Source organism: Panthera uncia, assembly GCF_023721935.1.
Source record: "Panthera uncia isolate 11264 chromosome C1 unlocalized genomic scaffold, Puncia_PCG_1.0 HiC_scaffold_4, whole genome shotgun sequence".
NCBI lineage: Eukaryota > Metazoa > Chordata > Mammalia > Carnivora > Felidae > Panthera > Panthera uncia.
This window is the reverse complement of record NW_026057585.1, coordinates 76,331,679-76,356,627: the sequence shown is the minus strand read 5'-3', so window position 1 is coordinate 76,356,627 and position 24,949 is coordinate 76,331,679. Positions and strand designations below refer to the sequence as shown.

General features: G+C 52.8%; 1 long non-coding RNA gene across 3 annotated transcripts; it reads left to right on the top strand.

The window, feature by feature from the left end:
* Window positions 1–22,379: 22,379 nt before the first annotated feature.
* LOC125912765 (uncharacterized) lies at window positions 22,380–24,949 on the top strand. Of its 3 annotated transcripts, none has more exons than XR_007454823.1 (4): window positions 22,380–22,516; window positions 22,958–23,087; window positions 24,000–24,384; window positions 24,835–24,949. It is a non-coding gene; the product is annotated as an uncharacterized LOC125912765 (long non-coding RNA). The 3 variants fall into 3 exon arrangements; XR_007454824.1 differs by having other exon boundaries at window positions 22,911–23,087; window positions 24,840–24,949; XR_007454822.1 differs by having other exon boundaries at window positions 22,911–23,087.

Below are 24,949 nucleotides of genomic sequence, written 5' to 3'. Positions count from 1 at the left end.
GGAAGAGACAGATGATAATGGAATAAACCACTACGTATATAAAATGTCAGGAGCTGCGAATAAAAATAAAGCAGACACAGGGCGGGGAGGGTGCTGTTTCAGGTGAGGGCATCAGCAAAGGCCTCACTGATGAGGCGACATTTGAGCAGAGACCTGCTGGAAAGAGAGGCGAGCCAGCCGTTCGAATACCTGGGAAGAGAGCGAACCACAGCCGAGGGAACGGCCAGGGCGAAGGGCGTCCAGCAGGGGTGCGCGTGGCATGGCTGGAAGCAGAAGCGTGCCCCACACAGCTGGGGAGAGGAAGCCAGAGACAGGTGTCGCCTCCCTCAGGTGCATTATCTCGCTTCATCCTCACAGCTCTGGAGGACTGGATAATTATCATCTCCAGTTTACAGACGAGAAAGCTGAGGCTCGGAGAGGCCACGTGACGGCACCAAACCACACGGCCCTGAAGATACTGAGCGGAGACACACATCCAGGGCTCCCCAGTCCGGGGCCGCCTTTTGGGCCGGGACCCTCACACAGCCGACTCGATGCCAGGCCGAGTCCGGGTCTGCTAACACAGAATCGCGCTGTCGCTCACTTAACCATGGTCACTCAAATCACCACTGACCTATTAATTCATTGCTAGAGCTCTCATTACGCACATTATTACGACGCACACGATTATGGTCCTAGTGGAGCTCACAACTGCAAACAGCATTAATAACTCAGCGCTCTTTCCATCACGGCTAACGGGCCCCTCCCAGAGTCTCCCACACAGACACGCGGAGCCAGGGAGGGACTCCGGCGGGTGCCGGGCAGGGGGCAGGGGGAGCTTCACAGCCTCTGCAGTCTGCCCCCCAAGCCACCTGCAGCCGCCTCTTCCAACCATCCCAGGGAGCCGGCCACGGCCACACCGACCCCACGGCCCTCCTCTCCCAGGTGGACTCTGCGGTCTGGACTCACTTCCCTTCACTTGTGTCTTCGGGTTTGGGAGAGAGAGAGGGCAAGCGGGGCCCCGTAACACGCAGAGAACCGGACACGAGCGGCAGAGGATCCGCAATTCAAGTTCCAGGCGTAGGCGAGAAGGAAGCCCCTCAAAACAAAAGAGACAGCAGAGGTTCATAGCCTGTGCCAGAAACCCCTCCAGAAGGAGGTGGGAAGAAAATTCTAGCTGTAAACACTGCCTCGCTGAATCTTCACGACAGCCTTGTGAGAGAAGGATCAGTATGCACGCCGTACAGATGAAGAAGCCGCAGCTCAGAGACGCTAAGCCACTTGCCTGAGGTCACACAGCCAGTAAGTGGAAAAGCCGGACTTGGAATCCGAGTTGGTCTGCCATCACAGGCTGTGGCCTTGCCTGAATCGCCCGGATCAGGGACATACCAGAGGGACTGAGGAGGATCGTGACACATCCAGCCAACTGTAAGACACTCACTCAGCTGTGGCCCTCTCCCTGCAGGTGCCTGTGGGGGGAGGCACAGGGAATTTAAGAGAGAGCAAGAGGGGGCAAAGGGAATGGGAGGCGGGAGGGAGAAGGGAGAGCGGGTTAGGGGAGAAAACAAAGAGAGTTAAAGGAGAGGAGAAGGAATACACAAGGAGCGCCCCCACCCACGTACCCTGCCACCCTCACCCTCACCCCCGCTTCGTCCTTTGTCACTACTAACCATTTGCCACACGCGATTCTGAACCCATGTCCCAACATATGGCAAGAATCAGACGGTCCACTGCACGGGAGCAGGAGGTAAGGCCCACGGTGCCCCAGGTGCTGCCCGTATACCATTCAGAGCACCCCTCTTCAGAGAGACTCGGGGTGCGCAGCAGGAGGGGTGCAGTCACAGGAGACCACTGCGCTTTCCCCACCCTCTTCCGCATCTGCGCCTCCGCCCAAACATGCTAGCCCCTCCCAACCCCACTGTCTGGCAAACTGCATTCACCCTTTAAGACTCACCTCAAGGGGCACCTGGGTGGCTCATTCGGTTAAGCTTCTGACTCTTGATTTTGGCTCAGGTCATGATTTCGCGGTTCACGGGTTCAAGGCGGTTCACGGGTTCAAGCCTTCTGTCAGGCTCTGTGCTATTATCAGAGCCTGCTTGGGATCCTCTCTCTCCCTCTCTCTCTGTCCCTACCCCGCACTCCCTCTGTCTCAGTCTCTCAAAATAGACAAACTTTAAAAAAATAAAATAAAATACTCACCTCAAACGCCATCACCTCTATGAAGCCACCAGTGACAGGACTCTCACAGGCAACAACTGTGTAACACAGAAGGGTATAAAAGTTCATTTCTCCCCCTCCCTGCCTTCAATCTCCTTCCCTGAGGTCACAACAGAGGGTGCATATTCTTTCATAGAATTTTCCAGGCCCATACAAACACGCAAATCACATGTGTGACCTTTTATGTTTTCCTTTTTATTCCTTTCTACTTATGTGTTTTGTGGGGTTTTTTTTCCTTTGTTTTGTTTTGCTTCAAGTTTTTATTTAAATTCTAGTTAGTTTACATATAATGTAGTATTGGTTTCAGGAGTAGAATTCAGTGACTCACCACTGATATTTAACACCCAGCACTCATCCCAACAAGTGTCCTCCTTAGTACCCAGTCCACTTATGTGTTTAATTTAAAAAAATAGCATTTGGGGCGCCTGGGTGGCTCAGTCGGTTAAGCATCCAACTTCAGTTCAAGTCATGATTTCATGGTTCGTGAGTTTGAGCCCCGCGTCAGGCTCTGTGCTGACAGCTCAGAGCCTGGATCCTGTTTCAGATTCTGTGTCTCCCTCTTTCTCTCTCCTCCCCTGCTCATGCTCTATCTCTCTCTGTCTCTCAAAAATAAACATTAAAAAAAATTTTTTTTTAAATAGGATTCACATGACTCCACACTTGTTTTGTTCACTCAGGACAACTCGGACAACCCTCCAGGTCAGCATGTGTAGACAGAGCTCCCCTCCTCCCTGCCCACTGTGGCCACCGAGGAGCTGAGCCAGGCTTCAGTTAACCACTTCCCTCTCGATGGGTATTCAATGGTTTCAATCCATCACTACAAACCGTGCTGGAATTTATGTCTTTGTACATGTACCTCTATGTTCTGAGGCTGTTACTCCCCACAGGGCGGATTCCCAAAAGAGGGACTTGTGAATCAGAGGGTGAATGTATTTTAAATTTTAATTGCTACTGCTGATTTTGTTCCTTAACATTTGTAGCAATTCTTGCTCGGGGTGATGTACACCAGAGCCCTCTTCCCACACCACGGCCAGCACTGGATGTTCACGGTCTTTCTCACTCTTGCCAATAGACAAATGATAGTACCTACCTCATAAAGTTGTTGTGAGGTTTAAATAGAAAATACAGTACCCAGCACGTAAGTTCTTAATAAATATCAGCCATTTATATAACTCTGATGTCACCTTATTATCATATATCTAAGGAAAGCCTAGAGTACATGATGACCTCTGGGTTCGGGAGATTGTATTTTTTTTTTCCTAAAAGTTTATTTTAAGAGAGAGATCCGGGGAGGGGCAGGGAGAGGTGGGGGAAGAGAGAGGATCCCAAGCAGGCTCCGCACTGCCAGAGCAGAGCCCGACACAGGGCTCGATCCTACGAACTATGAGATCATGACCTGAGCTGGAGTCCAATGCTTGACAGACTGAGCCACCCAGGCGCCCCAACTGCATTTTTTTTAGGTAGATCTGAATTCCAACCCAGCCTTCCCTGCTCAGCTGGGTGGCTCTCGGCTAGTCACTTTACCTCCCCAACCCTCAGCGGCTTCACCTGTAAAAGGGGGACCTGAATGAACCCTGCCCATTCTCCTTCATGAGGAAATAGCTCAAGTGAATCCGTGACCGTGAGGTCATCTTTCAGACTCCATTCGGGTATGGAGATTTACGCTCTCAGTTCCACTAATAACCAGGCATGATCTCTGAGTGGTTACCCAGAAGCCACTTCTTAGGAGAGCAGGGACCTTGACAGTCAGAGGAGGAGGAGGAGGAGGTCCCGTGATCCTTGGCCTCGACCCTTCAACCAGGCATCCTTGAGGACAAGGCAGACACAAGAATATGGGCACAGGGTCATCTAAAGGGCCCCAAAAGAATCTCCCCCCATCCGTGGCCCAGAGAATACTGGGAAATGTCTGAAATTTCACCACTAGAGACCCATGCCTCCCTGCAACACCCCCTGGGGGGACCGGGTCCGCCCCTAGGCTTCAAGCATTGCTTACGGAACATTTCTGAGTCCGTGCTCCGTGGGAGGCACTGTGCCGGTGCTCGTGGTACCCCATGACCAACTCTGTGCTTGACTGTATCAAGGTCATCTCTCCCCCTCTGACTCCCCTCCATGCTTCAGACCCACGTCTCTCTCCTAGAAATCTCGCCCTCAGTGTCCTGCAGGCCCCTGAAACTAGGCATACCCCAGAGTGAGCTTACCAGCCCCCTCCATAAACCTGCCCCTCCCTCCTCTCCTCCTGCTTCCCCAACCCCAGGCCTGGCCTCTCCCTGCCCTGGGCCATCATGCCACAAGCCTCCGCATCCACCCACTCCCCCACCACCTGCAACCCATCACTTACAGAGTCATAAATTCGGCTGCCTTCTCCTCCCACCCACCCCCCCCGCCCCGCCCCCAGCCAGGACTCAGATGAGGTGAGTGAGGCAAATTGAAGGAGACGAGCACAGGTCCCTGTAAGTGCTGACCCTCGGAGTGAGCGCCTTCTTAAACTCGGCACCCCATGGGGCACCTGGGTGGCTCAGTCGGTTAAGCATCCGAATTCGGCTCAGGTCATGACCTCACAGTTCGTGGGTTTGAGCCCCGTGTCAGGCTCTGTGCTGACAGCGGAGCCTGCTTTGAATTCTGTATGTGTGCGCGTGCACGTGTGTGCATGCCCCTCCCCCTCTCAAAAAAATTTTTAAAAACAAACCTGGCACCCTAGCCTCTTCAGCCGCCCACCCTAGTCCAGGCCAGCTCACCACCAGCCCTCTCTGGCCTAAGGCAGCAGCAATTGCCTGGTCTCCCTGCCTCCCCTCTCGGCCTCCAATCATCCTCTTGCCTGTGGCCAGATTTATCGTCCCAAATCCCAACTCTGACCCAATCGCATCCTCAGGCATCTCCCAGGGCTCGCCACCGCCTACCGAAATAAGCACCAAGCCTCGCACTCGCACAAGACAACTTCGCCACCGCGCACCCAACTTCCCTTAGAATCCTCCCTGCCCAAAGCTTCAGAGCTGACATCTGATTGGACCGCAGATAAGCACCGGACACAAAAGCAACCCGGCCATAGGCTACATGATAGCCTATCACATGGCCTGACACAAAAAGTTCTACCCGGAGACCATGGGCATCAGCTGAGCCAATCAGCTTTCTTCTCTCAGGAGTTTGTACTAGAAGGAAAAAGAGGACAGAAAATGCAGAAGAAGCTGGACGCCGGGTCATGTTAACAGTTAATGGACTTCTTCCAGCTGCAGCGGTCCTGGTGCCATCTTAAATCCAATCAGCCTTGGCTTCCCAGTCCTGTGACAGCGCCTCTTATTGGATCTCCATAAGAGGGCCCTTATGATGCCAGTAGGGCCTTGTGTGAGCTAGCTTGAGTGGACCGCTGATCCAGAAAACCGAAACATTCACAGCTCTTCGCAGTACAGCCCTGCTTAGATTCTTGGCTACAAGTAACAGAAAGCCCCTCAAGCCGGCAGGGTTGGGGCTGGCTTTTATTCCAGGGATGCACTGAAACCAACATTGCCCTGTTAACTAAAATTTAAATGAAAAAAATAAATAAAATACAAAGATGCAGGGAATTTCCTGGGCGAGGACAAGAAGTGGGGTGCAGAAGGGCACAGGGAACCAGTCCTTTCTCTGCAGTCCGCTTGGTCCCTGGATAGGCCCACTCCCAGCTTCCTGGTTGGAGATCCCAACTCCGCCTTCTCCCAGTCCCAGGGCTAAATTTCCAGAATAGAGAATCCGATTGACCCCATTTGAGTCTGGTATCCAATCTGCCATGAACCAGGAAATCAGTTCATAGGAGAGACACGGCCCCAGAGCCTTTGAATTCCACCCCTAGGTTAGCCATTGCCCTCTCCTGGTTCACCCCCAACCCATGACTGTGTTCTTGCTAAGGTTCTGAGATGGGAACCAGAAGGGGTGAGGGGCTGCTTTTCCTGAACTTGAGGGCCTGGCACTAAGTGAGGAAGGCTGGATCTCACCAAGATCCTGGGGCAGAAGACAGCTGTCTGGAGAGGGGTGTAAACCCCAGCTCCTGCCACACAGCCCGGAGCCTGGCTGTGACACTCACACACCCACGAGAAAAGGGGCATCTGATGTTTCTGTGCAGTTCCAAAAAGCTGGAGACATCTCACACCCACAAATAATAATCATGATTTTCTGTAATTATTATTTGTGTATTTTGCATAATTGTCATAATTATTATCATCAGCTCATCAGCCTCCCATCCCAGTGTGCTCTCCTCCCGTCCTCAGCCCTGAAATCTGATCACATGGGGCACCCTTTCCTGCCTCTGACTTCCTCCCTAGTGCTGGTTCTTAAGGATTCCTCCAGAAAACGGGGTGGGACGCTCCTGAGGGTTCTTCTGCCTTGCTTATCCCTCCAGAGTATTTCTGGGCCTTGGTGCCAACTCTGTGCAGGGCTGTGCTCGGAGGAGGGGCAGGTTGAGGGGGGGGTACTGGGTGAAGGCAGGGAAGGGAGGATAGGGGGAGATAGAGGGAAATGAGAGGAGCTGGCTTGTTCACTCGCTGCAGTGGGTGCACTCCAGTGTGTGACATCACATCGGCAGCCTGAAACCAGTCACGGTGGGAGTATTTACCCCACAGAAATTGGCAAAAGGGCGTTTTTCCAGTGAGCTAATTGGTAAACATTTATCAGCACGCCTTCAAACCCACCCTCCCCACCCCAGACTGGATGTTCTTTTTTTTTTTTTTTACCTTGAGAGACAGAGAGCATGAGCTGGAGAGGGACACACACACACACACACACACAGAGAGAGAGAGAGAGAGAGAGAGAGAGAGAGAGAGAGAGAATCCCAAGCAGGCTCCACCCTGCCAGTGCCGAGCCTGACGTGGAGCTCGAACACACGAACCATGAGATCATGACCAGAGCCAAATCCAGAGTCGGATGGATGCTCAACCGACTGAGCCCCCCAGGCACCGCCCCAGATGTTCTTTTAAGGCTGACGTATAACCATGTCACTGTCCTTTAACGGCTCTATGTGACCTACAGGTGAAGTCCAAAGGCCTCCAGAGCCCTGCATGACCCAGTGCCAGCCCATCACCCTGGCCTCCAGTCTTACCATTCCCCAGGTCCTTCATATGTCTCTGTGCCCCCAGAGAAGTCCCCTCCCGTCTCCTCCACAGGCACCTTCGCTCAGATTTATGTTCGCCTGCCTTCTCCCCTTTCCCCCCTCGGTTTCGGCTGTGACTACCACACCTCTCCGGGAAGGCTTTGCTGGCCTGGGTCAGAAACCCTTCCCTGATGCTCCCATCTGTCCCCTACTATCAGGGTAGCACGTGTCTTCACCATGCATCCACCTGTCGTGGCCCCACTAAACTGCTTGCAGGGTCAAGTCTCATGGACTCATTCTTTCACCTTCAGCCCCTGGCACGGAGTCCAGCCACGTTGAATTGAATAGACTCAAACTGCATGGAGTCAAATAGAGTCCACACCACAGCCCAAGACAGGCTGTGGGCAGTGTCCCAGCAGAGCCCGAAGGGAGTGCTCTGGGAGGCCAGAGGGCAGGATGCTTCTGATGGGGACACATCCCCAGGGAGAAACACCAGGCCACACATTAGCAGGCAGGACAGGTGCCTTCCTCTTCACTGCTTCCTGTCTACCCGGCCCTGTCAGTGGGCCACCCTCATTAATGCGCCCCCATGCTGCTCCCCTATCCGCCCCTGCTTGACCTGCAGCTTCCCAACACTTTGGGTGCAGGAACCCCCACAGGCACCTGCCTCATTTGCCCATGCACACCTGGCTTCCCCCCAAAAGTGGCTGAAGCTGAATTTCCCAGCTCCCCAGAGGACAACAGTGGGGGCTCAATGTTAGACAGCAAACTTAGCTTAAAAGGGGATAAAACATGGGTGCCTGGGTGGCTCAGTTAAGCGTCCGACTTCAGCTCAGGTCATGATCTCATAGCTCCTGAGTTCAAGCCCCACATCAGGTTCTGTGCTGACAGCTCAGAGCCTGGAGTCTGCTTCAGATTCTGTGTCTCCCTCTCTCTCTCTGCCCCTCCCCTGCTCATGCTCTTTCTCTCTCTCAAAAATACATAAACATTAAAAAAAATTTTTTAAGGGAATAAAATGTGGTATTTCTTGCACACTTAAATATGCAGACCGAGGTGCCTATATCATAGGTAACATTTATTGAGAACTGTCAAGGAGGAACACAAAAAGCAGCAGAGTTAAATTGAATAATAAAAAATAAACAAAACCGAACCTGAGTGCTTTAGTGAGCTACACAGGGTCCATACACCAGTGGAGATATTCACCGAGCAGTTTGCTAAAGAGAAAATATCCAGGGTTTTCTTTTTCTTTTTTTTTTTAATGTTTATTTAGTTTTGAGAGAGCGCAGGCAGAGGAGGGGCAGAGAGAGGGGGACAGAGGATTGGAAAGGGGCCCTGCGCCAACAGCAGTGAGCCGGATATAGGGCTCGTGAACTTACCAACCATGAGATCATGACCTGAGCCAAAGTCTGTCACTTAACCACTTACCCCGCTTAACTGACTGAGCCACCCAGGCGCCTTAATCCAGGGGGTTTTATGCCAGAAAAGGGACAGGCAGCTGATAGCGGTTCTGTTATGTGAGGATGAAAACTGGTACTCCACCGAGGACTTGCTCACAGACCAGAAAATCTCCAGCTGGGTCCAGTAAGGGTCCATCGTGGGTCACATGGTGACAGCAGCCATCCGCTGGGTACCATCCCAGAGGTACCAGGCTGGCCCCGGGGCACCAGTGAGATAGCCCCAGAGGAGGCCGCAGTTTGGTGGGGACACACACCCCAGCTGACCAATACTATGCGGAGCAGAAGCTTCAATGGTGGTCTGAAGCTTAGCACTGAGGGAAGAGCTATCCATTCCTCGTGGGAAAGGCAGAGAAGACTTCCAGGGAGGGGAGCGATGAGCTGGGCCTTACCAGCTCAGAAGGGTAAGAGGCCCAGCAGAGGGGGCAGCTGGAGGCTTAATACCGCCCCGGTGTCCAAGAAAACAGTGCCAGGTGGCCCTGAGCATGGTGCCATGGGGGCGGTGAGGGCGGTGAGGTAGGTAAAGGTCAGTAGTCAGAGGCCTGGGATGCGGGGCCAGGAGCTTGGACTTTATCCTGTAGGCAGTGAGGGGTCACTGAAGGCTCTGCAGGAGGGAGGGATGTGCCTAGGTGGTGCCCTAGGGGTGGGGCGGTGGGCCCGGCATGCCCAGGGGGTATGCGGGGCCTGCCACCGGCTGCCAGCGAGAACAGCTGCCCACCTGCAGGCCAACTGAACACATTGTGCCTGAAGAGGCCGTGGTGGATTTTTCTAAGCCCTCACTTGACTCTGTCCACACAGAACCCGCCCGTGTGCGGTCTTTGGGGAGGCTGCCCGGGAACAGCATATCGATCAGGCTGCAAGGAGAGAAGGAGGAAAAACACCTTCAAACAGAAGAGCTTTAAATCCGTTATTGGTTCCTAAAGAGCCAAGACCACGAGCACACACAGGCCGGCTCTGAGCCAGCCTCACGCGAGAGACACAAGGACATAGAGGCAAACACGTGGGTGCAAAGACACACGCGTACACAGAGGCACCGGCGAAGCCGCCGAAGCCGCCGCTAGTGCTCACAGCTGCAAGCACAGAGCGACACTCATGTGTACTGACACATACCTGCAGCACAGAGGCAAAAGTGCACGGGCGCGTGCAGGCAGAACAGCCCAGAAGGACCTGCATACGCCCAGAGAGACGCATTTCCACGAACCTTCAGCCGAGAATACGCCTCTGCACGCGCAGAGACGCTTGCGCATGCGCGCGGACACACACCCAACAACCCACTCTGAACTCCCCACCCTTGGGCAGGTGGCGCCCTGCTCACCACCTTCTTTCAGCTTCCAGGTGTCCTGTCAGGAGCGGAGGGCCCCTGGACTCCCTCCTGTGACAGTCAAGGTCACAGGATGTAAATGACTCAGAGCTACCCCACAGGGGGGCAAAGGGGGCGCGTCAGTTGCCTCCGGGTAGTTCAGGGCACACGCGCACGGCACGAGGGTCGCGGAAGAGACTTCTAAATTACTCATGCCCGGGGCCCCACCCCCAGAGACTCTGATCCGATTGCTGAGGGGAGGGCACTGGGCACGGGTAGGGTTTTAACCTTCCCAGGTGATGCCAACGTGCTGCCCGGGTTGAAGATTTTACTGGAGCAGCAGATCTAGCCTCTGGGGTCCCACAAGCATCCTCGCTCTCCGGCAGGACTGCCCCAACAAGGGATCCTGAGGGTGCCCTTCGCCACCCTCAGGAAGCCCTTGACACCCCGGGTCTGACGCACCCCACCCCCCACCCCCAGACTCTCTTCTAGGAGTCCCTGGTGCAGAGCGGAGTCGCGCTGGCGGGCGTGCCCATCCGCGCACTGCGACTGCCCCCTGCTGGACAGAGACGGCCGAGCCAGGCTGCCGGCGGACTTGTTCCCACCGCGGCTGAGGGCAGGCTGACGGGTGGAGCGAGCCAGGCGCGCGCAGTCCTGCAGAGGAACCCCGAAGCATCCCCAGACCTCTGCTCTGCCCCTTCCTTCCAAGGGCCAACCACCTCTCCAGTCCCAGCCATCTCGGACCTGGGTGATCATAAAGGTCCTTTTTTGTTCATCTACTCAATGATAGCCACTAATGCCATTGACCTGGGGGGGCGGGGGGGGGGGGGCAGTCCTGGCAGCTGGGAGATGAATGAGGGAGGAGGCGTTTCCAGTCCTCGCCCGCGCCCACCCTTCCTCCAGCAGCGGCCTGAGCCACCTCCCTCCAGCTGCCTACTCCATACACCAGATTCGCCCACTGCCCTAAGGGTAAAGCCCAGACTCCTGAAAACGGCTGCCCAGTTTCCCTGGAAGGACCCCCCCCCCCCCCCCGACTGCCTGGGAAACTCTTAGTCTTGCACATCCTTCTCCTGCCGCCTCCTCTAGGAAGGCTTCCCTGACCTCCTCACTCCACCGCCCCCCCACACCCATTAATTGCCTCCTCCTCTTCTTCCTGAACCTTACATACCTACCTACCTGTTATAAATAATTCTCTGTTCACATGTCAGCCTCCCCCCGACCAGACAAGGGGGATTCCCCAAGGGCAAGGACCAGGGGCCTGGGGTCAATAAAGTGTTGTAGTACAATGAATGAAGCCTTCTCCAACCCGCCTGGTCCACGGTGCACGTTCCCGGCTCTGGTTCCACCACGCCGAGGGGCAGAGCCCTCTCTTCAGAGGAGCAAGGTCTAGGACAAGGAAGATAACGACAACAGCACTAACGCTAAGGAAACACTTACTCACCAAGTGCCAGGTGCGTATTCTGCCCCCAGTGCTTTACATACGTCAATTCGTTTAACCGCCACAACGCTATTATCCCCATCTCATAGATGGGAAGACTGAGGCACAGAGAGGCCTAAGCAACTTTGCCCAAACACACAGCAGGGCAGCCCAGGAGGCGGCTCCAGAGCCCACGCTGTTCACACTTCTCGCTTAAGGGAAGAGAAAGCCGGGAGAAGACCCAAGAGAAGTCATGCCCACATCCTCCCTCCAGCCGGCAGTTCTAGGGCTGCGGCTGCTTTCGCTTCCTTCTTAATTTTTCTGACAAGAACAGATGCCACCGCAGCTGACAACCAGCCTGTCGGTGTGAACGGGAAGGCAGGTCCGGCCGCTCGTTTGTCTGGTAAGAAAATGGAATCGGACAAGGCGGCAGCTGAGCTGTGGGAGACCTGGAGTTCTCCAGGGGTGGGGGCGGGAGCCGGAGGAGCCCCAACAGGTGGAGAGAGGGTGCGGTGGCAGGCTGGGGTGCCCAGATGCCCATGGATGCTCTGGACCAGCCCCTGCCTCTAATCTTTCCCTCCTGCCTTCTTCCCTCCCCCCCTTCCTCCCTCCCTTCCTGTCCTTCCTTCCTCCTTTCCTCCCTTCCTGTTCTTCCTTCCTTCCTTCCTTCCTCTCTCCCTCCCTCCCTTCCTCTCTCCCTCCCTCCCTTTCTTCCTCCCTTCCTGTTCTTCCCCTCTTCCTTCCTTCCTCTCTCCCTCCTTCCCTTCCTTCTATCCAGGCCTAGTGCACAGACTTGCCAGAGCTGTGCCGGCTACAGGAGCACAAGGAGGGAGCAGTCACTCTCACTGTCCTCAAGGCTGACGGCCCCTCAGAGCCTGGCATGAAGAGGGCTTTGACTTTGACAGAGCAGGACTCCGAAGCCCCGGCTGCCTGGGTGCCTTCGACCAAGTGAACTGCACAAGGTCCTGAGCTCCACATCTGTAAACCGGGGCGCGGACAGCACCTGCTCCGTTGGGGGCTGGGAGGACTGAGCTCACATGGGTAAGCACTCTGGCACAGAGCCTGGCCCACAGCCGGCCAGCTCCTTCTCCCTACCCCCAGCTTCCTCGCCAACCCCGGGGAGCCTCGACGCTCCTGTCATTCCTCACACCCCCTCACAATCCAGAAGTGCCCCTGGAGGTCTAACCACTGTCCCTCCTGCTGCAGGGCTCTTGTCATCCACGGCAGTTCTTTGCACGCATGTGCGGATCCGTTCCATGCTGCGCTCACGCCCCTTCTGCCTCAACCCCCGCAGGAGGGGTGTGGACACTCTGAGACCCTGGTCTCAGAGGAGGGAAGAGCTCGGCTTGGGTGAAACGGCTCCCGGCCCCAAACCAGGTGTGTCCGCCTCACCAGTGGCTCAGGCCTGGGTGCTATGCGGGTGCTAGCACTGGGTGCTACCCCTGACTGCGAAAAGCCAGCTCCTCAGGCCGTCCAGCTGCAGCACCAAGGTCCTTTTCTGACAGAGCTGGGGGCGGGGGGGTGCTCCCTGGCCCAGCCCCAGCCCTGCAGCCACAGTCCCAGGAAGCAAAGTCACAAGATCGCAGGCTTAGCAAGCCCCTCAAAGAGGAAGCACATCCGTGGGTCCAGTGTTGCGAGCGTGTCCCCGAGGAGGTGCTCTTTGTCAGTTTCTGAGTGTGCACGATTGCGTGTGTCTGCGTGCGTCTGGGGGGGGGCGGGCGGGGGGGGGGAGGGTGACTGTGCATTGGCTTCTGTGCTTTGTGTGATTGTAGCTCACGTGTCTGTGACCGCGTCTCTCGGTACCTGCATGAACGTGTCTGTGTGGCCCTGGGGCACTGTCCCAGACGGGGCACCTCATCATCATCGCCAGGATCAGCATTGCTATCCCTGAGTACTCACTGTCACTGGGGGCCGTGTGCTTTACCTACATGTTGTCATTTATGCCTCACAAAACAAGCTTCCTGACTCCAACCCCTTGCCAAGCCCCATGCATACGGGGTCTCAGAGGCCAGGCCAGCTCAGATTCCATGGTTTTGGTCTTTGAGGTCCCTCACATTCTAGCTCAGAGCGATATGCCAGACTGTATCTCCCACAGTCCCCCTCCTCAGCCAGGAAACTACCCCTCACTCTGACAGACCCTGCTTCCTCGTGGAAGCACCACCCCCCCTCCACAGCCCTGCCACCTCCTCCAGGAAGCCTTCCCTGACTTGCCAAGGGTAGGCAACTCTGATGCCCCAGGCAGAGCCTGATTCCTCAACTAAACCTCCAGTATATGGTAGGTGCTCAGGAAGTGGTAACTGAGCCTGTGACGCTTGCCTAGGAGTAAGGGAAGCAGGGAGGTGGCCCCGTTTCCCTTCCTGAAGCTTCCCCCAGCTTCCTTCAACGATGCAGCTCTGCTCTCTCTCCTGGCTCATCTGTAAGGGTCAAGGTGCCTCGTCCGAAGCAGACGATCCGAAGCTGCCCAGACCCGGAGAAGCGACGTAGGGGTGTGCCCAGAGCAGGCACAGAACCCTGCTTGTAGCTGAACTCTCCCCTTTACCCCAGACAGCTGCTACCCACCCCCCCCCAAACCTGAGACCGGCCACAGCCACCACCCCTCCCTGTGGTCTCTGGGTGGCCTCCAGGATGCCTTCCTTGGAAGGGGGCAGAGCAGAGGGAGAGGAAGGAAGTGAAGCAAAAGCAGGGAGAGACAAGGAGCTCAAAGTCCAAGGAGGCTGCCAGAAGGGAGGGAAGGGGAGGCAGAAGAGAAAGGGGGACTGATCATTTATTCCTCTCTCCGTGTCTGCAGGCTGATGCTTCCCCCTGGTTAACAACTGCGGTCCAGGCAGCGGCCCCAGCCCCTGCTAATTACCATGATTAGCACTGAGCAAGCTGCTGCATTTTATGACTCTCCAAACCAAAAAAAATAATTAAAGCAATTACTGTTATTAACACTCTGCCCTCTTCACCACCTTCTCTGAGAGTGAGCAGCCAACAGGCCCCGGGGAGTCGTGATCAGACCCTGGGTGCCCTCCCCTCCCCATTTGGTGCCCCACCACCTGCTACCTCCAGGAGCACCAGCCTGGATAGTTCAAGCCCCAGCAAGCCTGGAAGGCCACAAGGCCTTGGTGGGACCCCAGGCAACCCCCCACGTGCCTGGAAAAGCCGGAGCCAGGCCCCCGGGAAACTGCACAGAGAAGTGTGCAGGAGCCCCCTCCCAGGCAGGAGCCCACCAGACACACACACACACACACACACACACACACACGACAAGGAGGACCCCTGCAGCCCCTGCTCCCTCCCGTCCCCACAGCCCGACTCAATGCTCCGCCACACCCAGCTGAGTGCCTGGGTCACCTAAACCGTGGAGCTTCAGTTTCCTTGTCTGTAAAATGGGCTGCCTAATCTGCTTTGGCTGCTATAAAATACCATAGGTGGGGGTGTTTTAAACAACAGACAGTTGCTTCTCACAGTTCTGGAGGCTGGGAAATCCAAGATCAAGGTGCCGATGAACTCAGTTCCCTGGGAGAGCCCTCCATCTGGCTTGCAGAAGGCTGCCTTCTCACTGTGTGTGCTCCTACCCCCTTCCTGGTTAGTGCGCTAGGGATGGGGGAGGGGGAAGGAAGCCAGCCCTCAGGTGTCTCTTCTTGTAAGGGCACCAATCCCATCATGGGGCCCCCAACCCCATGTCCTCAGCTAAACCTAATTACCTCCCAAAGGCCCCACCTCCAAATACCACTACACGGGGTTTAGAGCTTCAACATATGAATTTGGGGGTGGGGGCAGGGGTGGCTCCATTCAATCCATAGCATGGGCTTTTGAAATGTCTGTGAAACAATGCCTTCCTCATGAGCCTTTAAAGATTAAATGAGCCGATCAGCAGGATCACCTAAAACACTGCCTGGCACATAGTAGGCCCCGAATCAGCAGTGGTTCCCTTCAAAGAAGGACTGGGGGAGAGCAGAAGGAGGTGCTGAGGAGGCTGGAGAAGGGACCCGGCTCTGGGCTGGGCTGCTTTCGGCTCTGGGCTGGGCTGCTTTCGTAAACCACGGTGCCTGTGACCCAGGGTTGTTGCAAGAGCCTAACTGATCTCCCTGCTCTGTCCCTGCCTCCTGCCCTTCCATTTATTCTCAACGCACAAGCCAAAGTGAATCTTTTAAAGCATAAGTCACAGAGCACAGAGGATTCTTAGGGCGGTGGAAATACTATGTAGGACACTATAATGATGGATACATGTCATTACACATTTGTCCGAACCCATAGAACGTACACGGAGAGTAAACCCTGGTTTTTATGGTCTTTGGGTGGTAATGATGTGTCAGTGGAGCTTCGACAATTGTAACAAATGTACCACTCTGGTGGGGGGGCGTTGATAATGGGGGAGGCTGTGCATGAAGGGGGGCAACAGGTGTAGGAGAAATCTCTGTATCTGCCTGTCAATTTTGCTGTGAACCTAAGCCTGCTCTAAAAAAAAGGAAAAAAACGTCTTTAAATTGCCCCTCCAAAAAAAGTAATAAATACTTAAAAAAAATAGGGGTGCCTAGGTGGCCCAGTCGGTTAAGTGTCTGACTCTCGGTTTCGGCTCAGGTCATGATCTCATGGTTTTGTGAGTTTGAGCCCTATGTCGGGCTCTGCACGACAGTGCGGAGTCTGCTTGGGATTCTCTCTCTCTCCCTCTCTCTGCCGCCCCCCCCCCCCCGTTCATGCTCTTTCAAAATAAATAAACTTAAAAAGTTTGTAATAAAAAAATAAAAGCATAAACCAGATCCTATCACTTTTCTGCTCAGAATCCTGCATGTATCCCCATGGCACTCAGTAAAAGCAGAAGTCCTTATGATGGTCTCCCAGGCCACTTCCTCTCCTGCTCCCCACCCTCACTTGCTCTGACCTCAGATATACCTAACATGCTCCTGCTCTGGGGCTGCCCCATCTCTCAGGAACGCTTTCTCCAGATGCAACTCACCTCTTTCAGGACTTTACCCAATAGCTTCCCAACGATGCAACTCTCACCTACCTCCCAGTCCCCTGCCCCTTTTACTCTTCCATTTTCCCATTGTGCTCAACACCTTCCAACACACTTTGCAATTTACTTGTTTATTGTGGTCATTGTTTATTCTCTAGCCGCCAGAAAGGCAGGGGTCATTGTCTGTTTTGTTCTGATGATTTCCTACATCAATGCCTGGCACATAGTAAGGCACCCAGGAAATATTTGTCTGGTCTAATTGAGGAACTAATCTTAGCCAAGGCATTCTGCTTCGTCTGGAAGATCTAGTGGCGCCCCCTGGAGGGATGTGAGCCACCAGAGACCTCAGCACAAGTAGCGGATAAGCAACGGGCTTCGGACAGTGCAGGACTGGCCTTCAACAGCGACACCGTGTGTCGAGAAGAAGCAACAGCAGGGGTGAGCTTTCTTGTTTCTTCTGGGCGTGGCCAATGGAGAGGGGGCGGGGAGATTCTCAACTGGGCTTTCTTCTAATAAAGGGCAACCAGCAATTATTTTAAAACTCAAAGTGCACATCCATTAGGATGGCTATTACTTGAAAACAACAACCAGATAACAAGTATTGACAAAAATGTGCAGGAATTGGAACTCTCATGCATTGGTGGTAGAAACACAAACTGGGGCTGTGGGAAACCCATAAGGTGGCTCCTTGAAAATTCAAACATAGGCTTATCATATGATCCAGCAATTCCACGTCTAGGTACCTACCCAAACTAATTGAAAGCAGGGATTTAAACAGATGTTTGTGCATCAGTGTTCATGGCAGCATTAGTCACAATAGCCAAAAGGCAGAAGTAGCCCAACTGTCCATCAATGAATGAAAGAATAAGCAGAATAAGGGGGCGCCTGGGTGGCTCAGTCAGTTAAGCGTCCGACTTCAACTCAGGTCATGGTCTCTCCGTCCGTGAGTTTGAGCCCCGCGTCGGGTTCTGGGCTGATGGCTCAGAGCCTGGAGCCTGCTTCAGATTCTGTGTCTCCCTCTCTCGCTCTGCCCCTCCCCCGTTCATGCTCTGTCTCTCTCTGTCTCAAAAATAAATAAACGTTAAAAAAAATTTTTTTAAGAATAAGCATAATAGGTAGATACATACAATGGAATATTATTCGGCCTTCAAAAGGCATGACTTCCTGGGCGCCTGAGTGGCTCAGTCAGTTGGGCATCCGACTCTTGGGTCATGATCTCGCAGATCGAGCCCCAAATCGGGCTCTGTGCTGGCGGCAAGGAGTCTGCTTGGGGTTCTCTCTCTCCTTCTCTCTCAACATGGGTGAAGCTTGAAGACATTATGCTAGTTGATGGGAATGCAAGCTGGTGCAGCCACTCTGGAAAACAGGATGGAGGTTCCTCAAAAAATTAAAAATAGAACCACCCTCCGACCCAGCAATTGCACTACTAGGCACTTATCCATGGGATACAGGTGTGCCGTTTCGAAGGGACACATGCACCCCCATGTTTATAGCAGCACTATTAACAATAGCCAAAGGATGGAAAGAGCCCAAATGTCCATCCATCCACGGATGAATGGATAAAGAAGATGTGGTATATATATATATATATATATATATATACACACACACACACAATGGAGTATTACTCGGCAATCACAAAGGATGAAATCTTGCCCTTTGCAACTACGTGGGTGGAACTGAGGGTATTATGCTAAGTGAAATTAGTCAGAGAAAGACAAAAATCATATGACTTCACTCATATGAGGACATTAAAAGGCAAAACAGATGAACATAAGGGAAGGGAAACAAAAATAATATAAAAGCAGGGAGGGGGACAAAACAGAAGAGACTCGTAAATATGGAGAACAAACTGAGGGTTACTGGAGGGTTACTGTGGGAAGGGGATGGGCTAAATGGGGAAGGGGCACTAAGGAATCCACTCCTGACATCATTGTTGCACTATAGGCTAACTAATTTGGATGTAAATTTGAAAAAAGAAAAAAGAAAATTAAAAAAAAAAAGACATTATGCTAGTTGAAATAAGCCAGTCACCAAAGGACCCATACTGTATGATTCTGCTTGTACAAAGTACCTAAAGTAGCCAAATTCAGAGAAAGCAGAATGGTGGTTGCCAGGAAGTAGGAGGAGGGAGGACTGGGGAGTTGTTGTTTCATGGGGACAGGGTTTCAGTCTGGGAAGACTGAAAAAGTTCTGGAGGTGGATGGTGGTGATAGTTGTGGAACACTGTGAATGTACTTAACGATGAGTTGTCCACTTTATTAAAATGGTACTGCTTATATTATGCATATGCATATTTTACCACCATAAAAAAAAAAGATTTAATTTTTTAAGGCAGAAAAATAAAACAGGAAGTAACAAGGTGGGTGCAACTCTGAGTCCAAGGAGAGATGCTCCAAAGCATGGCGCGGGGGTGGGTACAGACCATATTCTCCCCTCCCTCTGCCCCACATGGAGCCTTCCAAGCCCCTGGCACCAAGGGCACCTACCTTCATGTGCCCTACTTCACCTTGTTGGGACCCAAGTTTGGCTCGTATTTCTTTTCGGGGCCCATCCATAATGACTCTGAGCTCCTGAAAGTCCAACTGCACAAAATATGTTCCTCTGTGAAGTTCCTTTCCCCTAGCCCTATTCAAAACTTTGGAAATAGGCAAAGTGACAAGCTTCCATCTAAAGTCAGCTGGCTCTAGGGGCACCTGGGTGGCTCGGTCTGTTAAGTGTCCGACTTCGGCTCAGGTCATGATCTCATGGTTCAGCTCAGGTCATGATCTCATGGTTCGTGAGTTTGAGCCCCCTCTGGGCTGACAGCTCAGAGCCTGGAGCCTGCTTCGGATTCTGTGTCTCCCTCTCTCTCTGTCCCTCCTCCACTCATATTCTGTCTCTCTCTCTCTCAAAAATAAATAAAGATTTAAAAAAAAAAATTTTTTTAAGTCAGCTGACTCTAGAGCATGCAGCTTTGTTTGGTACTCTAATTCCTATTGAGTAGGGCCCACACTCTGTGGAGTTAGACATTCATTTGTAGAAAACTGACAAGGTCCAGATGATTTCCATCCAATCAATAACACCAAAGATTGTGGGGCGGGCAGGGGGAGGCGGTTGCCTTATAGGATATTAACCAATTGGTATCTAATTTAATAATCTTTATTCCATCATTGTTTTTCAAATGAGTTTCCATATCCTCCATTGAAACAGCTTTGTTGGAAGATTCTCTTCATTGGGTTAAATAATATTTTGATTGTGTTCACTAGGTATTGCATGAGAATTATGTTTTTAACATTTTGAGAGTTATACTTTGGCATCTGGGGAAACTGGACAGGTGCTCCTGTGTCCCAAACACAGTCCTGGGACTGCTTGTCACCTCTCTGCCTCACTGCTCCTTCTCCTGACTCCCCTCCCCTGCCTTGCTCCCTCTCTCTCCCTCTCTCTCCCTCTCCCTCCCTCTCCTTCCCTCCCTCTCCCGCCCTCCCTCTACCTCACTCTCTTTCCTTCTCACCTTCTCTCTCCATCTCTCTCTCTCTCTCATCTGAAAATCCCTGTTCTCCTGGGCTCCTACCCCAAGCAATAAAACCAGGTCACATCCACAGCAAACTTTGTTTGAAAAGTGGTCATCACGAAACAGAATATTTACCATCTCAGTTTGCCTTCCTACACTTAGATTTCCTCTTCAGTCTCTTGCTAGAAAAACGGATGATATTTGCCTTACTATGTAAAGGACCCATCCTGTTGATTTTCTTAAAAAGTGTGAGGGGAGCCATCTAATTCAAGGTCATGGGTGTGTCTACACCTCCAGAAACCAACTATCCCCAAATGAGCTTCCTTGTTGTCTTTTTTTTTTTTTTTTTAAGTAGGCTTCACATCCAGCATGGAGCCCATTGGGGGCCTTGAACTCATGAACCCAAGATCAAGAGTCAGATGCTTCACTGACTGAGCCACCCAGGTGCCCCTCCTCATTCTTTTTTTTTTTAAAGTAAAAACTTCCTCCTATAGATAACCCATTGTAATATTTTAAAACTGTTTATTGTTAACTACAGAAAGAAGCTTTTTTCCTTATTTTTATTATTTTGTGTCTGACATTTTACTAAACTCTTTTATTAACCATAATTAATTGTCTTGAGTTAATTTTATTAGGTTTTCCGGTGATAAAATTGTGTCTTTGGCAAATGATGATAATTTTCCCACAGCTAAGTTTTGTAATCATGTTTTCTGTCTTATCACATTGGCTGTACTACGTCTTCTTTGCTACGATTAAACGTGTCGAGCTTTTGAATAGCTGTCGAGAAAAATTTATTGGTGAGCAAAGAGGCTAGGGACTAAGTTAGCAGTTAAAAACAAAAACAAAACAAAAAAGATCGGAGTAAACTGTGTGGGGTGATGGGGGGAGCCTGGACCAGTATCATGTCTGCAAGGGAGGAGCCATAAGGAACAGAAAGTTTAGATGAGGAACCAGCAACCGGGGCAGAAACCGAACACAGCTGCAGGTCCGCACACCTGAAGCCCAGAGGTCCACCCGAGCAACCAGGTACAGTAGGCGCCCCTTCCACCTTCCTCGGTATCCCAGTGATGATTTTATGAATGGGCATTTGATCCAGACCCACGCCAAATAGGCCCTGATGTTCCCCACCCACATGACCCAACTCGGTCCAAGCAGAAGTGAAGCTCAGGAATTCTGTTGGATGGTTGGCCAAAGGGCACCCCATCTCTCTCCCGGAATTTGAAGGAAGCAGCCTAGGAGCCATTGGCATCCAACACAGAGAAGCCCGCCTGAACATCAGGTGTAACGCACTCTGAAGCAGACCTATCGAGGCTCCTGCTACCCCCAGACTTTCCAATCCCATAAACTCTACCTTGCTTTTACTGGTTAGGCCCCTTTGCAATGGGTGCTCTGTAATTTGCCATATAAAGAGTCCCGGCTGATAATGCCAGGAAATCGACAATGTTTTTAATAGATCCTATAATTCTTAAGAGTGTATTCATCTGAGAAGAGGTGTGAGGGTTTTGGAAAAGTAATTAGAATGCTCAGTTTATAAACATTTCCTAAAATGTGAATTCAAGAGCGAAATTAGCAGATATTTTAATTGTCTACTCCATTTCCACATCCTCACACTTGGTCTACCTACTCTCTAAATGTATTCATTAACATTTTTATAAACACTTTTCCAGCTTACAATTCATCTTCACACATCTTGACTCATTTGGTTCCCACAACAAACAAGAGAGATGGGTGGTTAACAGCAATGCCTCATTTCGTGTAGCTCCGTACGGTTTGCAAGGTTCTTTCTCTTGCGTTCTTTTGTGTGGTACGGGCATGCCTGGCTCTTGCACGTTCTGGACTCTGGGAAAACTGAAGCACTTGTAGCCAGTTCTCTTAGCCCACAGAGAACTGGTGTGCATTTCTGTGTCTCCACTGGTGTCACTAGGTCAATACTGTCCCTACCTCGTTCACCAGGTGAACTCCTATTCATACCTAAAAACCCATTTCAGATAAGGCACATCGTGTGTCTCTCTCCCCGGAAGTGGACAGGTGGTGCGGTCCTCAAAAACCGTTGCCTTTGCCAGATTTGTCAAGGTCAGCCAACTGGTTGTTGGGATGGAACAGGGGAGCTCTGGCCAACTGCTTTGTGGTTTGGTAAAACTTCATCCATCACCGGAGGAAAGACTCCAGCCCCTCCAACAGCCCCCTGGCCAAAAGAACGCACTTCAAGCTTGGCCAGACTTACTCTCTTTGTTGTGTTGGAGGAAGAAGGGTCAATATCAGCCGTGGCCTGAGGCCGTTTTTATGGGTTTCAAGCTACCGGCCCTCAGGCCATCCCAGACAGGGTTTGGGCCTTCAAACAGGCCTCAAAGAGACTTACAAATAAACCTCAGACAGGTTCTCAAATTGGTCTCAAAGAGACCCTCACCTGGAGCCTCAGATAGACCTTGGAGGGACCCTTCAGAGCACACACCTGCATCACAAAGCCTCTTCCTCTGACCTCAAGTTCCCTCAAAGACACTCTCCCAAGAGAGCCTGAGCCTGGCACCCACTGTCGGTACCCCAGATGGAGGTCTCTCCAGGGCCTGCAGGGCTCTGGGGTGTATTTATGGGTCCAAAGGCCTGGCTGGGGAGGACAAAGCATCCCGGTGGCTTCCAGCTCCATTTCCTGACTCAGGGCAGGTGGGGCACGTGGCTTCCCCCATCTTACTGCTGCTCTGGGGATTCTGGTAACCAGAGTGGTCCTCTCCCTAGAGTTAGGGGTCAGAGGGCAGAAAAGGTGGGGAGAAAGCTGCCCCAGTGGGGTTCAGAAAGAGTCAGTGGGGGAAGGAGGGAGGTAAAGGGATCAGAAAGGGTAGTCCAGACCCTTTCTCTGAAGCTGCGAGGCCTGCATTCCTGGGGGCCGGCTGGGGCTGCAGGACCCCGGCCGGTAGTTACAGGATCTCGTTGTGACTGTCAGTGTGAAATCTACTCCTGTATCCCCAGCACAATCAGGTCGATGGGGGAGGGGGGAGCGGGTACCATACTGAATTCCTCACCTTCCATCCTGCTCCTCCTCTGGGGCTCCCCAACTCAGAGGAGGGCCCCACCCACTCCCAAGCCTTCTCTCCCGGACCCCGGCAGCCACAGGTCACCAGGACCATCCAGCCTGAGGCCCTCGGCGCAGCCTGGACTAAAGCCACTACACCTAGCTGACGCCTCCTTCCCCTCCCACCAGCCTCCAGAATCGGTTTTCCAGAAACCACCTCCGACGGTATGTATCAACCTGCTTTGGAACTTCCAACAACCCTCACTTACCGGGAGAAAAGGAAGCTCCTCCTCCCACTCTTAAGTAGGCCCCGCCCACTCACCTGGGGTGCCTCCCCCCCCCCCCCCCCCGGAGCTGTTCGCTCCGCCCTCGCGGGGTCCCCAAAGCCGCTCTCCCAGGGCGGTCCCACCGACACTGCCCCTCCCTCCTGGGATCTTGGGTGGCATTTTGCACCTTTTCTGCCAAAAAACAACAACAACAAAACCCTGCACTGGCTGATAAGCTCTCTGAGTGATTCACTGGTCCATTACTCTTGTTTGCTCAAATAAAGTCATTGTTCAGTCACCGAGGATTTGGGGGGGAGGGGCACCTACCACACTCCTGGCACAGTCTGGGACCTGGGGCACGGCCACGAACAAGACCAGGCCATCGCCTTCAGGGATGGGACTCATACTGTCCCTGAAGAGGACTATCGAGTGAATTCTGGCCCTTGCCGAGGCCTTAGCTATATGCACGGCTGTCTCCCCAAACTCGGGGTTCAGAGCGCCGGGAATCTGAAGCAGCCATCCCCTGTTTGCCCACCCCCACAACCGCCTGCCGGGTGACTGTGCCAAGGTCACCCGGGCCTGGGGTGCTGGGCGCAGGGGGGGGGGGGGCCTGAGGCCTGCACCTGCTGTGTACCCCCCCTCCTCCCCCACCCCCACCGCGGCCAGTCTGAGCACCTCCCCCAGCCGCCGCGAAGGGCTCCCTGCACACCGCGCTGCTGATGTTTAATTTTGCTGAACACCGAGTCCCAACCCCGTGTTAATTGGTTTTACTCCAGCCTTTTGTGCCTCCCATTAAATGAGGAAATGCCACCCATAAAATTTTAATTTTAAAAGCCAACTTGTTTGTTTTATATTGAAATTCCCCGGGCAGCTCCAGCAGAGGGAAACAGACACATTTTCGTTTCATTAAAGCAACTTGAGTGAAGATAAAAAAGAAGCTGAAAAATTAGATTTAAAAACAGAGAGCGAGAAGCATTTAAACAAAATGAATGAAAATGAGCTGCCGCGGAGAGCGCCAGGAACCTGCCCCACCTCCGTGCGGCCCGCACCCCTGCAGGGAGACCACAGGGGAGCCGAAGGGGCAGTCAGTGGACGCTCTCGCCTGGTGCCCCCAGAAGACTGAACCGTGGACTCCGGCCTCCCTGAAAATCGGCCCGCTGGGTGATAGAGGAACCAAGCTGGAGGGATTCGGCCCCCCACCCCCACCCCCACCCCGGGGCCAGCAGCATCCTCTTCCGTCAGGACAAGCCTGGTGGGTAAGCCAACTGCGTGGCCTTGACTCTACCACTTACTAGCTCTGTAAGAAAGGGCAAGTGACCTCAACGTTCTCATCTGTAAAGTGGGAATAGTAATGTTAGTTTATAAAGTTGTGAGGACGAAGTAGGTTGATACGTTGAGAAACCCTTAAAACAGAACCCGGTATGCAGTAAGTGCTTCATAAATGCTAGCTTTTATTATCTTCATTCTGCTGCTACTCTTCCACTCCACGCTCCTAACACATTCCCCTCTGCTGAGTGCACCTGTCCGCCTCCCTCTCTACACATCCCCTTACCACTCAAAGTCGTCCTTTTAATGATGTCCCTAAGCTAAAGCCAGCTAAGAGAGACTAGGGGCAGGTCTGAACCGAGGCTTGGGGAACCCCATTCCATGGCACGATTCTTGTGGTCCAAACTAACCCATTAACATTTTATTATAATCCTTCCAAGGAGAGCCAGTCTCCCTGGGTTCAATCCCCAGCTCCACCAACTGCTACCAGCGGTGTGTCCTTGGGCAAGAGTCTTCTGGGTCTCAGTCTCTCCGTCAATAAAATGGGAACGATAA